This window comes from Geospiza fortis, unplaced genomic scaffold (genome assembly GCF_000277835.1).
Source record: "Geospiza fortis unplaced genomic scaffold, GeoFor_1.0 scaffold112, whole genome shotgun sequence".
NCBI lineage: Eukaryota > Metazoa > Chordata > Aves > Passeriformes > Thraupidae > Geospiza > Geospiza fortis.
This window is the reverse complement of record NW_005054298.1, coordinates 9395577-9408291: the sequence shown is the minus strand read 5'-3', so window position 1 is coordinate 9408291 and position 12715 is coordinate 9395577. Positions and strand designations below refer to the sequence as shown.

Sequence of the window (12715 nt, the reverse complement as noted above, 5' to 3'; positions counted from 1 at the left end):
GGAAAGAAAATGACTTTACAAATTTTAGTCAAAGAACACTTGTCATTGAGATATCTTTGAGCCCCCATGTAATCACACAGCAGGCCAAATCTCACACAAAGCGACCTCTGTGACTATGTTTTCTGACACTGCGTCCATCCGAAGGGGTTAGACAAGCAGAATTAGCCCATGGACTGGTAATAAAGGCTTTCTATTAGTCTTGGTCTTTGCTGGAACAATGGTTTCATTTATAATCCCAGCATCAAGATGTCAGTTTGGAAAAGTCACAGCAGAACATTATTTCTAAGCTTTTGGCTGCTTTGAACACTGCCGCATTCATTTTCCTCCTGAATCCATATTTACAGGCTAAGTGTGTGTTCCCAACATGTGAGCTGCTAAACAAAAATATCTAGGGCTATTACTGCCACTAAACAGTGAAGATCAGTCACAGAAGTAGTCTGTACCAATAAAATTCAGCTGTATTGGTCGTTCCCATGAGTTGCTTTCAAATTGTTAATTTTCATTAAGAAAATATAAAGGTACAAGTCACATCATGCATGTATTAGTGAAAGACAAAGAGAGGACTACACCTAAAAATATTCACAGCACTATTTTTAATCCCTATGATCCATTCTCTTCTGTCACACAAAAGGCTGATAAGATCTTTCAAAAAATCCCAAATGACTTGAAAACTGCCAATTAGACAGCAGCAAGGGACCAGGGGAAAGATTCAGTTTGAGAAGCTAAACAGGAGAGTAATAAAATGTATTCTAAGGCAAGGTATGATTAACGAAACATCAACCCCCTCTCCCCCAAATGCAATGAGATGTGAACTGTTCCCTCCCAGAAATCTTTGAAATCCTATTAGCCTGTAATCAGCTGCAAATGAAAAAGCAAGTCCCTCACACACAGCTGAGAACATTCTATTAGTCTGTACTGACTCCACAGTGATTTGTCCCAAAGCAAACCCCATATTGCTTTGATGTCTGGTACCCATTGCTTTATATATATCTATACACAGACACATTTATATTTTAATTATGAGCTTCCAGTTTGCTCCGCTCCTACATTTCCTCTGCTAAAGATTTCACACACAGAGTTGTAAGGAACAAAACTGCTTTTTCATGCTTTAGGACGGTAGTTACAATGACTGTCTCTACTGTATTTTTCCTTCAGTTCCTTCAGCACACCCAAGGAAAAGGCAAAGATGATTGTACCCCAGCCCCAGGCAACAGAACATCAAATATTTACCTAGAAAATGGCTTGGGATCCTCAGTCCAAGGACACAGAAGGGACATGTGCTGCTTTGCTCATTACTTTGGCTAAAGACCCCTGTCCTGCTGTTTTGGCAGCCCAAACCACCCTCACCCACGAAGGGGGGCTGCTGCCACATCCAGAGCTGCCTTTGCTGTGCAGCAGCCCCTCAGCAAGGACAGCACCCAGTTCAATACTGAGCACACCCTGGGGCATCTGCCCATACTGTGACAACTTGGCACCTCAGGAGGAAACTGGGCAGTTTCTAAAAGGTAGAAAAAGAGAAGCAGTGGAGAGGGGGTGGGGGGGAAGGTCCTGCTTTTCTTCAGAGAGCCTTTTGGTCAGGCTTTCAGACCCTGACACCACATACACTATTGTTCCCAATTGCATGAAGCCATTTCACTGGGCATCCAGCGAGTTGAGAGAGGTCATTGTAATTCATAATGGGGAAGGCTGTTGCGAGCATCACCCTATTATGATACACATTTTCTCTGAATTTAATTTATAGGAAAACATGTGCTGCATAAATTCAGGAAATAATCTCCATATGTTCTGTGCTGCAGCCCTCAGCCACTCTGCAGGCTGCAGCATAGCCCAGCTAGGCATTGACCACTCTGCTGGCACTGCCATAATGTATGTCATGGAGCTAATGGGCCACTCTTGGCCGGGAGCAGCCGGCTCTGGATCCCTCACAGAGCTCTCACTGAATCACAGCCCATGCTCCCCTGCCACTGCTGTGACCCCCAGCTGACTGCCATCAGCAACCGAGCTGCACGGCTGCCAGGGGCCCTGGTGATGGGCACCGGGAAATGCCTGGCACAGCAGGCCATGGTGATGGGCTCTGGGAAATGCCTGGCACAGCAGGCTACGGTGATGGGCACTGGAAAATGCTGGCATGGCAAGCCCTGGGGATGGGCTCTGGGAAATGCTGGCATGGCAGGCCATGGTGATGGGCTCTGGGAAATGCCTGGTGCTGCAAGCCCTGGTGATGGGTGGGCACTGGGAAAGGCTGGCATGGCATCTGTTGGCTGGGAGCTGCAGCCAGCCCTGTGTGCTGCATCTGGGGTGTAACGAGTTCCTGTACCCAGCCCGGGCTCTGCTGGGCTGTCAGAACACGCACTCTGTAATTTATCAACCATCCAGGTCTTCTCATCTCATGGCAGGCCCTTAAAACCATTTGAAATCTAAAAACAAAATAGCTATGCTGTCTGCCTCCCTTCAGGACTCAGAGCACACTCATCTGCTTCAACTCTGGTGAGAAACCTGCTACATCAGCTGACAGCGATACACTTAGGGGTGAGGAGAAATGTATTCACTTAGGCAAAATTTTGCCCATTTTTTCCCTTTTTTAGGCAGGAAAAGCATTATAATGTATCTAACGCAAGAAAATGACATTTCTGGCAAATACTTCCAGTGAACACTTCAAGAGCGAGCCTAATTTATATCCTTACAGTATCTTTAGAATATATATATCCCTGTTTATGTAATTAAAAGATAAAACCACATCAGCAAACACATACCAAAAGACAAATATATGCAAGCACACATGCATACCCAAATCAAAATGTTTCAGAAGTACACTGTCATTCTTAGTAGATCAGGCACCATGGTGTGGAAAATGCAAAGATATCACAGCATTTCCCTGTGCTCATAACACAAAATAAATTGAAATGTTTACATGTAAATACCATTTTGTATTATGATACTGCTGAAAAATCTCACAGAGGCCACAGGGCCTTCAGTCTTGCAGGGCAGTATGTAAATACTGTGAAATAAGATACAAAGGAGTTTACATACAACAATGAAATTCTGATGTTTCAAAGGCAATGGGACTTCTGCCACTGGCTCAGTTGCCCAGGTTTTATATTGTACATAAAGGGAACATTTCACTTAAGTCTCCTCAGTAGCAGGCTGGAAATGACTCAAGGAACTAATGAGACACTATTCTGTTGTCTCACACCACAATTCCCAGGGGTAGAGGAAACCCATTATCCCAGAAGACTAACTGAGCATAGCAGGTTAACACGGACTCTCTTACTGCTAATGACTTAGTTAATGAAATCCTACTAAGTGGGATGCTTGTGAAAGTAAGATGATGATGATGATGATGATGACACCACGTGGCCCATGCCCTGTTTCCCTCTGGCCATCTAGTAACCTCACATTCAGTGAGGACTTGGAACCTCCTGACAGATATCTAAGACGTTGGATTTATATTGATAGGGCATTACTATCAATAGTGATTCACTTTAATTCATTGCCTCACAATAAATGCCTTGTGTGAGATATAAAGGCATACACTGAAAAGTTCAATTGAAAAACAATTCCATTTGTGTCTCCTATTCAAGGCGGTTTTTTTCTCCAGTTCCTCATTCTCACTTACTAAGGTCATTTGCATGAAAATAAGATCTTGCTCTAAGAGCTCACCTGCTGCCAGCTGTTTGGGAGCTGTAAGCCTCCCCGTTGTTGGCTGTTGCAATCATTTCTACAGCAGTGATCTGGGATAACACAAAGGATTAAGACTCTGCAACAGGGACACTATCACTAAAGTCAATGGAAACTCTTACCTATGACTCAAAAGAGTTTTCATATGGTCTTTGACAACCAGTGCTGAGCCTTCACTAATGGTATGTGCTGTAAAAGGGCTTCTGCTTCCAGTATGCTAATGCTGCCCAAGATCCATTTTTTTGTAATGTCCTGAATGACATCTTCTTTCAGAATCTTCATTAAAACTTAAACATCTGTATTTAAAAAGTTTTTCATTCCCACTTTAATTTGCTCTGGGTCTAGACAACCTCATCTTTTGGTCATTTTTCCCTGAAAGTTAAAACTTAAGACTGAAAATGAATCATCAAATCAATGGAACCAGACCCAAGAGGTTAGGCTTTGACAGACCAAAGGAAAGAAAGAATTACTATAGCCTCTTCCCATTCTTACTACCAGACAGAAGACACATAAAAATGTCATTTTGTACCAAGAGCCACAAAACTCATTCAAAATATTTACAACAAAGACCTCTGCTCCTTTCATCTGCCAGGTTGTGCTTACTCTCCCAGTTTTCATTTCCTCTCTTTCATTTAACTTTTTATCACTCTTTTTTTATGACTAATAGCAAATAGGAATGGAATGGCAGGACATGATGATGTGCAGAGGCAACTTCTCAGACCCAAAGGCTGAGAAGTTCCTTCCCAAACTGTGTTTGCTCACAAAACCATCACTGCACCAGGGGACAGTTCTGCATTTTCACTCTTGAGCTTGGAACCTGCAGTGAAGGTCCTGTTTGTCAGGGAGACACAAGAACTGTCTCTGTACCTGGTTCTTTAGATCCCATGGGCATCACCAGGCAGTCCATCAGAGGCACATCCACTGGTGCAGTGCAAACATTTATAACCCTGATCCTGCAAGGCACAGCGTAAGCTTCATCCATGCCCAGCATCTTAGGAGCATGGGCAGCACAGGAGTGCCCCTTGGTCTTTTGGGGAATAAGATCTCAGAATTCCAATTCCATGCTGGTTTGTTGCACTCTTAGAATGGTTACCTGTGAGGGAACAGCCCTTTGCAAGCAATAAAGGGGTTTTAGCTGAGTTAGCTGTAAGCATGAGGCTGTGTCTGGCAGACAGGCATTTCCTGACAAGGTTAGCTTACTGTCCCATTGCTAGCAACCTGCAGAGGGGATGAACTAAACAAATAACCATATTAGCTTCCAGCCAACCAAATCATAATTACTGACAATCTCAATAGCCTGTGCAAGGAAGAGTGGACCTCTGTCTTCCCCAAAGCCAGATGGCATGAAAAGAGAAAAACGAGAATCAAAAGCATGATTGTGGTTTAAGAAAATAAGATTGTAAAGGGAAAAAAAGCACCAGACATTCTAACAATCCCTCTAATTTTGATACCTTTAAAAATTCAAACTGCAGAAATGAGTTAGTGATCTGTACAAATTCATTATCTTTCCCCATAAGAAGAGAAGCCAAGTGGAACTGAGCTGCTTTAGTCAGATGCTGGTCAAGTAGCAGCTTCATTTCTCAGTTGGTGAATATAACATATTCCATGCCAGATGCTACTGCCCTTTCCTCAAGACCAGTAGCCACATGCTGCATAAGGAATTCACAGGGCTATTTGTGGAGCACGGCCCTGCTTGGGAAGAGCATACTGCAGCTCAGGTACCACCACTGTGAGGGGTGCAGTTGATGTTAATCTGGACAGACAAGGTTTGGTATTTTGGCATGTGATATTGGATGCAGAGGCAGAGAAGCTGAAATGGGTATGTGTCATTTATCACCCACACATGCTTAGCATCAGTGATTGCTCCTCTGCACATGATTTGCTTTGAATGAATAAATTAAAGCCATGGTGTAAAGCAACCTCCCAAACTGAAGTCCATTTATGAGTGAAACACATGTTACTTATTAAAAAAAAAGCAGTGCACAGACAGAGGATTTTCAGGCAGTTTCATCTCATTTTCTTTTCCACATCAGGGAAACTCTTTCTAGAGTTCACCTTCTGGCCTACCATTTTCAATATCACTTTAATCGATGGAGGTTCATAGATTACGGCCTCGCACAAGCTACACAACTATTCCATTTCTTACTTTCTGACATCCCATTCCATCATCTTCTAGCAACAGTGACTTCTTTATTGGATAGGAATTTATTTTTATTTTTAAAGCTGTGAAATAAAACAACATTCCATTTATTCAAACATGAAGATTAATGCCATCTCTGATTAAATCTGGATTTATGTTTACATTAGTAAAACAGATTAGTAAAAAAAAAAAAAGAGTGCTCCTTCATGAACACTTTTAGAAACTCTTGTCACTGTGCCAAACAAAACTGACCTCTAATAAAAACAAAAGTACAGAGGGTCTCTGACTACCAGTGACAGGATCATTCATCCACAAGAAAACTCAGATACTATTGAAATCCTAATGAAAGGAATAGCCAGAAGGAATTCCTGAATGCAGGGCATGTTTGTCAGGGTTGCAGAGCACCACCGTTTCCAAGCCTCAGCAGGCTTTTGAGTCTTAAGAAAACATGCTCCCCAGGGCTGCCATATGGGAAGAGGCAGAGGGGACCAGGCATCCTTTTGGGAAGGCAGCTTGGGCAGATCAGTGCACTCAAGTGTTACTCCCTGTCTCTGCCCTGTGTCAGTCAGTGTCTGGAGGCAGCTGTCACGTTAAGACATGCTCTGCTCTGTGGCTGCAGATCTGAGATCTCTGTGTGCAAACTGCTGTAGTTTGGTGGTGTGGGTGGAGACAGGCAAAGGGTGGCTTAGGCAAGAGCAAATCCAAGGCATGAGAGGCAGACAGGTGCTTTATGTAGCCCCTGCAAGACGCTGATGATTTAAGAACACAAGTTACACTAAAATGAGAACTTAGATGGGAAAGAAAAATGCAAAGGCAGAAAACTTAGAAAGCAGTGTGAACGATGATAAAGAAATATGAAAATAGCCTACAGTTGTCACCTAGGCTGCACAAAGTAATCCATATTCAAGCAGCTCCTTTGTGAAAGCAGGATTTTGTTAAGATCTGGGTAATTATTTTCTGCTCAACAAGATGCAGATTAAACTGGATAGAGCCTTTGTAGATTAATGTATCTTGGAAAAGTCAAATAAATATTAGACCATCCATTACAGCCTGAGGATCAAACACATCTGCCTTCTAATGCAGGGATATTTTAACACTGTATAAGGGGCAAAATGGTTTCGCTACATATTCTCCAGTGCTTTTTCCCATGTAATTATAGTAACACCATCAAACAATGTTCATTCCTTTTTTTAACAAGAGAACATCACTTAAGTAAATGGATATTCTTGAAATCCAGCTTTACCTCTTGCAGACTGGAGTGTTTCAATAGTTCTACAATATTTGGCATTTTGATAGAATATACCAGACTGTACAATATTACATTTTTTGATAACCCATACATATTTTATGTATTTATATGTACTTCAGTTTTAAACTGAAGCCAGCAAAACCAAATTTGCTCTGACTCCAGATACTTCCTCTTCCCCAAACAGGTAAAACAGCACATCTCCTGATAAAAAGTTAATGATGCATCTGTAGCAATACATTAACTCAGTATTAACATTGGACACATTTGTGTTTTGCCCTGCAAATTCTGCCTGAAGCTTGAGACAAGAAGAAAACCAGCCACAGCAGCAGTAAGACTGCAGACCCTTTCATCAGGAGCCACGTTACTGAACGTGACCATTGCCTAGAATACAAATCTTATGACAAAATAGTAGCAAATGGCAAGAATTGACAGATGCAATGGATATCTGCCCTGGGGCTTGCTGGTAGCTTTAGTTATTAATCTTGTTTGTATAACCATAGCACTGATGTCATCCTAACATAACATATTCCAAGAAAACGACACGCTTTCCTGTCAGTTGCCACTGTGTTGAAAGTAATTTCACACAGCCCACCTAGCAGGCATCAGATGGTAATGACTTTTAGACAGCATTGATCTGAGCTGGCCTACAGCCAACCTCCTAGAGGTAAAAGGATCCGTACACTAAACTGTTCCTAAGTCCTGTTGGCAGGATGCTTTAAAAACAGGGAGCAAACAAAAGCCCTGGCAAGTTCAACCTGTGTCCTCCCTCCTGGCAAACCCAAAACGAATTGGCAACCTAGTCATGATAGGAAGGAGACAAAAGGAAGTGAGTCTTGAAATCAGCTGATTTTGTTTGGCTTCTTCTGAAGTGACCTTTGTCTGTTTCAGCAATCGTATTACTCTGGATTCCAGCTACTGCTAAATTCCCCTTCTGTTCACTCAGGGTCATTCCAGACTTCAGAACTAAAAGTGGGAGCCTAAAAGTGCACAGGATGCTTAAAATTAATATAGTACATGTCATTGGTTTGAGCATTTAGTAGAAATGAGAAAAACTGTAATAATTCATCTGGTTGGGAGCAGATGAATTAGCCCCTTCCTATTTTGTATCCTGTCTCTTTTTCAGCAGCACATGCACCAGAAATCTCAGCACAGGCTTATTCCTCAAGCTCAGCCTCTTGCTGCTTTCCCTGCTGGCCCTGCACTGCATTTCTCTCCTCACTGTTACTTGTGATTCCTTCATACTTAAATGCCATCTACAAAGTATGCTATTTTCTTTCTTCCATGCCATTAAAGATAATGTCAAATAAGATGAAACTGAGAACCAATCTCTCTGGCATCTTACAGGAAACATGCCCCAGCTCACTACCTCACTGCTTATCGTCGTCGGCTTTTTATTTCCAATTTCAGACACATCCCTTTCCCAGACCATTCAAGTGAAGCTCTTTGACTGCTATTCTGAAAGCCACATTCCTTAGACCTTACCATCCCTTCAAACCTTAGAGGTCCATATCCTGCAAATAGTATGGATGCACTTAACTTTACATATATAAACAGCTACATTAAAGAAAATGGGAGTAATTGCCTGCTACAGCAGATGCAAATGTGTTGTCAGGATAGAGAAAATGGTATAATTTTGTACTTCTATTTAAAGAACACAGATCCATTTCATCTACAAACTTCATTCTTTCCAAGAGCTTTAGTGATCATGGTTCTGTTTGATGTCTTCATTCTCTGTCAGTGGGAGTCTCGCTATTTTCTTAAATGCAACCAGAATGTCAAACCAGATGTTTAGTGATTTATTCTGATGTATTATTGGATACTGTGGATGACAAAACATTGGGCTGAGCACTCTCCTTTCTGCCTATGAAGTCTTCCAAAGCTTTTCAGCATTATTGGTGATACAATAATTAGCTAATTCCCTTAATTGTGGAGAGGCCATATCAGCCAGAACAGATGGAAATTAATGATTAAGCTTTATGACAACATTTTTGTAGTCTGTTACCTTTCCTTTTGCCTCTATTTTTAAACGGATATTCAATGTGCTGAATATTTTTTTAAACTCTCAGGCAGATCTTCAAAACAAAATCTGGGCCAGATTTTCAACAGCCTCAGCAAAGAAAAAGTGTTGGATTTTCAAGATCTTTGATGACCAATCTGGCCATCAGTGTTGCCTCAGCGATCTGCTGGATGCTGGCCTCCATTGAGCAAGTGTCCCTGTTCTCTCCCCTGCCTTTTTAAACATTTTTCTTTTTACCAAACAATAATTCATTGCTTGTCCTTCAAGGAGCTATCATTATTCTGATGAAGAAGTCAGAGGATTTCCAGGAAAATTTTTATACCTCTTCCCAGACTATGTTATTTCTCCAAACAAATTCCCCAATAGCTTTTGTCCTGAAATATGGTAATCCCGTAATTCAGGTTTTAGAATCCTACTTCACTCCTTTGCGTACTTCACTCCTTTGCGACAGAGGATTTTGCATCATATAAGGCTTAAAAAAAAAAAGAACGTAACATTAAACTCCAAAGCAATCTTCCATGTGATATCTCAAACCCCTCACAGGTGGAGATGGTACAGTGATTGTGCTTGGAGCTACAGTTCCACTTTGGAGAGAGACAAAGAGGGCAAAAAACTCTCTGCTTCTTTAGTGTAGCTGCTGACCCTTTTCTTCCAAAAACTCCCTGGAGCCATTTCAGGAGTTGCTCACCAATATGTACTTAGTTTCTGTGATCACTGGCCCAGAGCTATTTAGAGGTGAGCTGTGCTTCTCTCACAGATATCAAGTCAGCAAATAAGAGTCCTTGTCAGCTGAGTCATTTCTGCCAGCTTTGCATTAAGTACCATGGCTGGAGGGGATGTTCAGAAGAATTTAGGCCAAGTAAGAGGGCAAAAACTCACCATCACTCAAGAGCAAATTCCTGCAATCGGGTCAAAAAGCAGGCAAGGGTTCAGGTAAGAGCATGTCATAGCTGTGTGCAAGAGGACCTGGCTCTGGAAGCAGGACAATCCACACTGCCATGAAGGTAACCTGAGGTGGCACTGCCACAACCTGGGAGATGCCCACAGCATAGCAGGGAGAGCACAGGCAAGCCAAGCTATCCCCAGAACCACGCTGTACATCCAAAACTGCAACCTGCATCATGTTAACTGCAAGTTTTATGCAGAAAAAAATTATGGAAGGAGAAAGAGGAAGAAATGAATATCAAAATTAAGTGCATTAAAATAAACTGCTGGGGACAGAGAGAGGAGAAGGGGTGGGTATTCAAGAGACTGTCTGGTCTTATTTCCAAACATTTTCTTTTCCTCATTTAAATGTGCAATCAAAATCCTTGGCCCACCTCAGGGTTTCCATGGTTCTGATGCTGCAAAGAGTCAACAGAAAGAGATCATAAACTATTCCTTGAGACAACCAGCTTCATTTTCCTATCTGTCTGATTGCAATTCTAAAAACGCATAACTGCACCTCAGTCTTTGAAAAAAATTACTAAACTATGTCTTACAGATACATCCCACCTGAAAATAATGCTGCAGATCTGAGGTCCTCAGCTCTGAAATTCAGATTTGGGATTTTGTTCAGGCACATTCTAAAGATACAGTGGTGTCAGTGATAAGGCTGTAGTACTGGTTCTTCAAATATTCCTCACCAAAGCTTGGGGGCAACTTGAAGTAAAAAAAAATCGAAGCTCATTTGAAAATTGCAGGGAAGTTACAAAGATTTCAAAGCCATGCAAAATTCAGCAGCAAGCACAGCCAAACTACCACCCAGCAAAGCAACCTTCAAAACATTCTGCATATTCAAAGGGCTTATAGGTTTTGCTTATGTTGGACATCTTCCTAAGAGTCTCCAGTGAGTGGGGAACAGCAGCACTCAAGAGAGCAGGAAAGACAAACACCAGGAACACACACGCATGAGGGAAGGTCCCTGCAGCCAAGTCCAGCCTGTAAATTTGGGCAGCTGACATTACAGATGTCTTCCTGTGTCCCTGCTACTAAGAGTGGCTGTTCTGAAAAGACAGACTGAGACAGGTCAGTGGGCACACACAAAACACTGCTCAGACACCCACTACATCAAGACACGGGGCTGACTTACTAGTCACCATTTAAGAGATTAAATTGGTGCTGTGTCAATAAACAAACAGTAAAGGAGATGGCAGAAATCCTTATCCCTTTCCATCTCTTCTGTTTGCTGCTGTTTTTCCCTCTGCCCCACTTCTGAGCCTCGGTAGCAAGCCCCGAGGTTTTAAAGCAGCAGAGCAGCAAAGATCGCTGGTCGCGATCAATGCTAGGGTCAATTTTCTCTTGATATGGAGGAAGAGGAGGAGGAAGAGGAAGGCAGGTCGAAGGCAACAGCTCTGTAACAGCAATCATAAACCCACATCAGCCCCCGGGGTCTAAAAGGCTGAAAAGTTTCCTGATAAGAGAAGGCAGAGCCTACAACAAACAATGTGGTATTCCTGCCTGGGAGGCACAAATTCTCTCCATCACCTCCAAGGAGCTGCCCCACCACAACAATTACATTATAAAAGCTGCTGAAACCAGAGCTTTTCAAGGAGGCCAGTCACGAAGTCACAGCACAACAAAAAAGTAAGCAGGGAGTGTTGTAGGGGCGGGAGCTCTTCTTCCCATAGTGGTTGAATATTGGCGTGTATTAAATATAGACACAACAATAAGCAATAAATCACAGCCCAGGAGAAGTGCCAGGTGGAATGCGCTGGAGGAAATTAAAATATCCTTCTTGATACTGTTCAGGATTGAAAGAAATACAAAGGAGGTCAAATTGACTTATCACCTACACAGCCAGGATGCTAAGGGGGAGAAAGGGTTCCAACACTTGCAGCTGAAAAATTTGCAGTTGAAAATTTCCTAGACAAAAAAAAAAGGAAAACTCTAAGTCTAAAATGTAATAATAATATCATAAACATTCTCTCAAACAAATAAATAAATGATGAAATTTCTTGGCTTTCCTGCATTTTCTTTTTTTTTCCTTCCTTTTTCCAAATGCACAAGACTCACCAACAGGGCAAAGGATGGTTTGCAATGTGCACAAGAACACTAAATGGTCAGCATCCAAATTCAGCAAATTCTTGCCTCCCACTTCACACCCCACCATGTCATCAGGACCTATCTCATGTACTTTGCTATTGTCCAGTGGCTGGGTTTTGCTGATTTTTATCATGAAACTAGTCAATGGAGGCAAAATTTGAGTCTCCCAACCCTGAAGAACTGGGCTGTTTTCTCATTTCACTCAAAATTGCCTCCAGGAAGTTTGTTTTAGAAAAAAAACAGTACTGGTACACGAACTTCCCAGTCATTTCAGCCAGGACTCTGCCATACAGTGCATAAAACTGAGGCTGCTTTTGGTCACCAGCAGGCAAGGGAACCTCTGCAAGGACAGGTTTTTGTTTTGCTGGGATAAGCTTATACAAGGTTGCTCTGCAGCCTCCAGGACCTAAATATGGTGGTCCTGTGAGATGACCCACCTGTCTGCTCTCCAGTCACTTATTTTTTCTTGCTTGCCCCATTTTAAGGAAATTCAGCAAACCTCCAACATTTGAATTTTAATGGAAGTGTCATACAAAGTACTTGGGCAGGCTGAAAATAGGACAGCATCTATAAATTACTGGAAAGCTGAATTTAAGATTAGGAAGGA

The 12715-nt window shown here is 42.1% G+C and overlaps 1 protein-coding gene across 2 annotated transcripts in view; it reads right to left on the bottom strand.

Annotated features, from left to right (window-relative positions):
• Window positions 1–12715, bottom strand: part of SEMA5B (semaphorin 5B) — a 263423-nt gene that overhangs the window by 41528 nt on the left and 209180 nt on the right. The window lies entirely within an intron of this gene.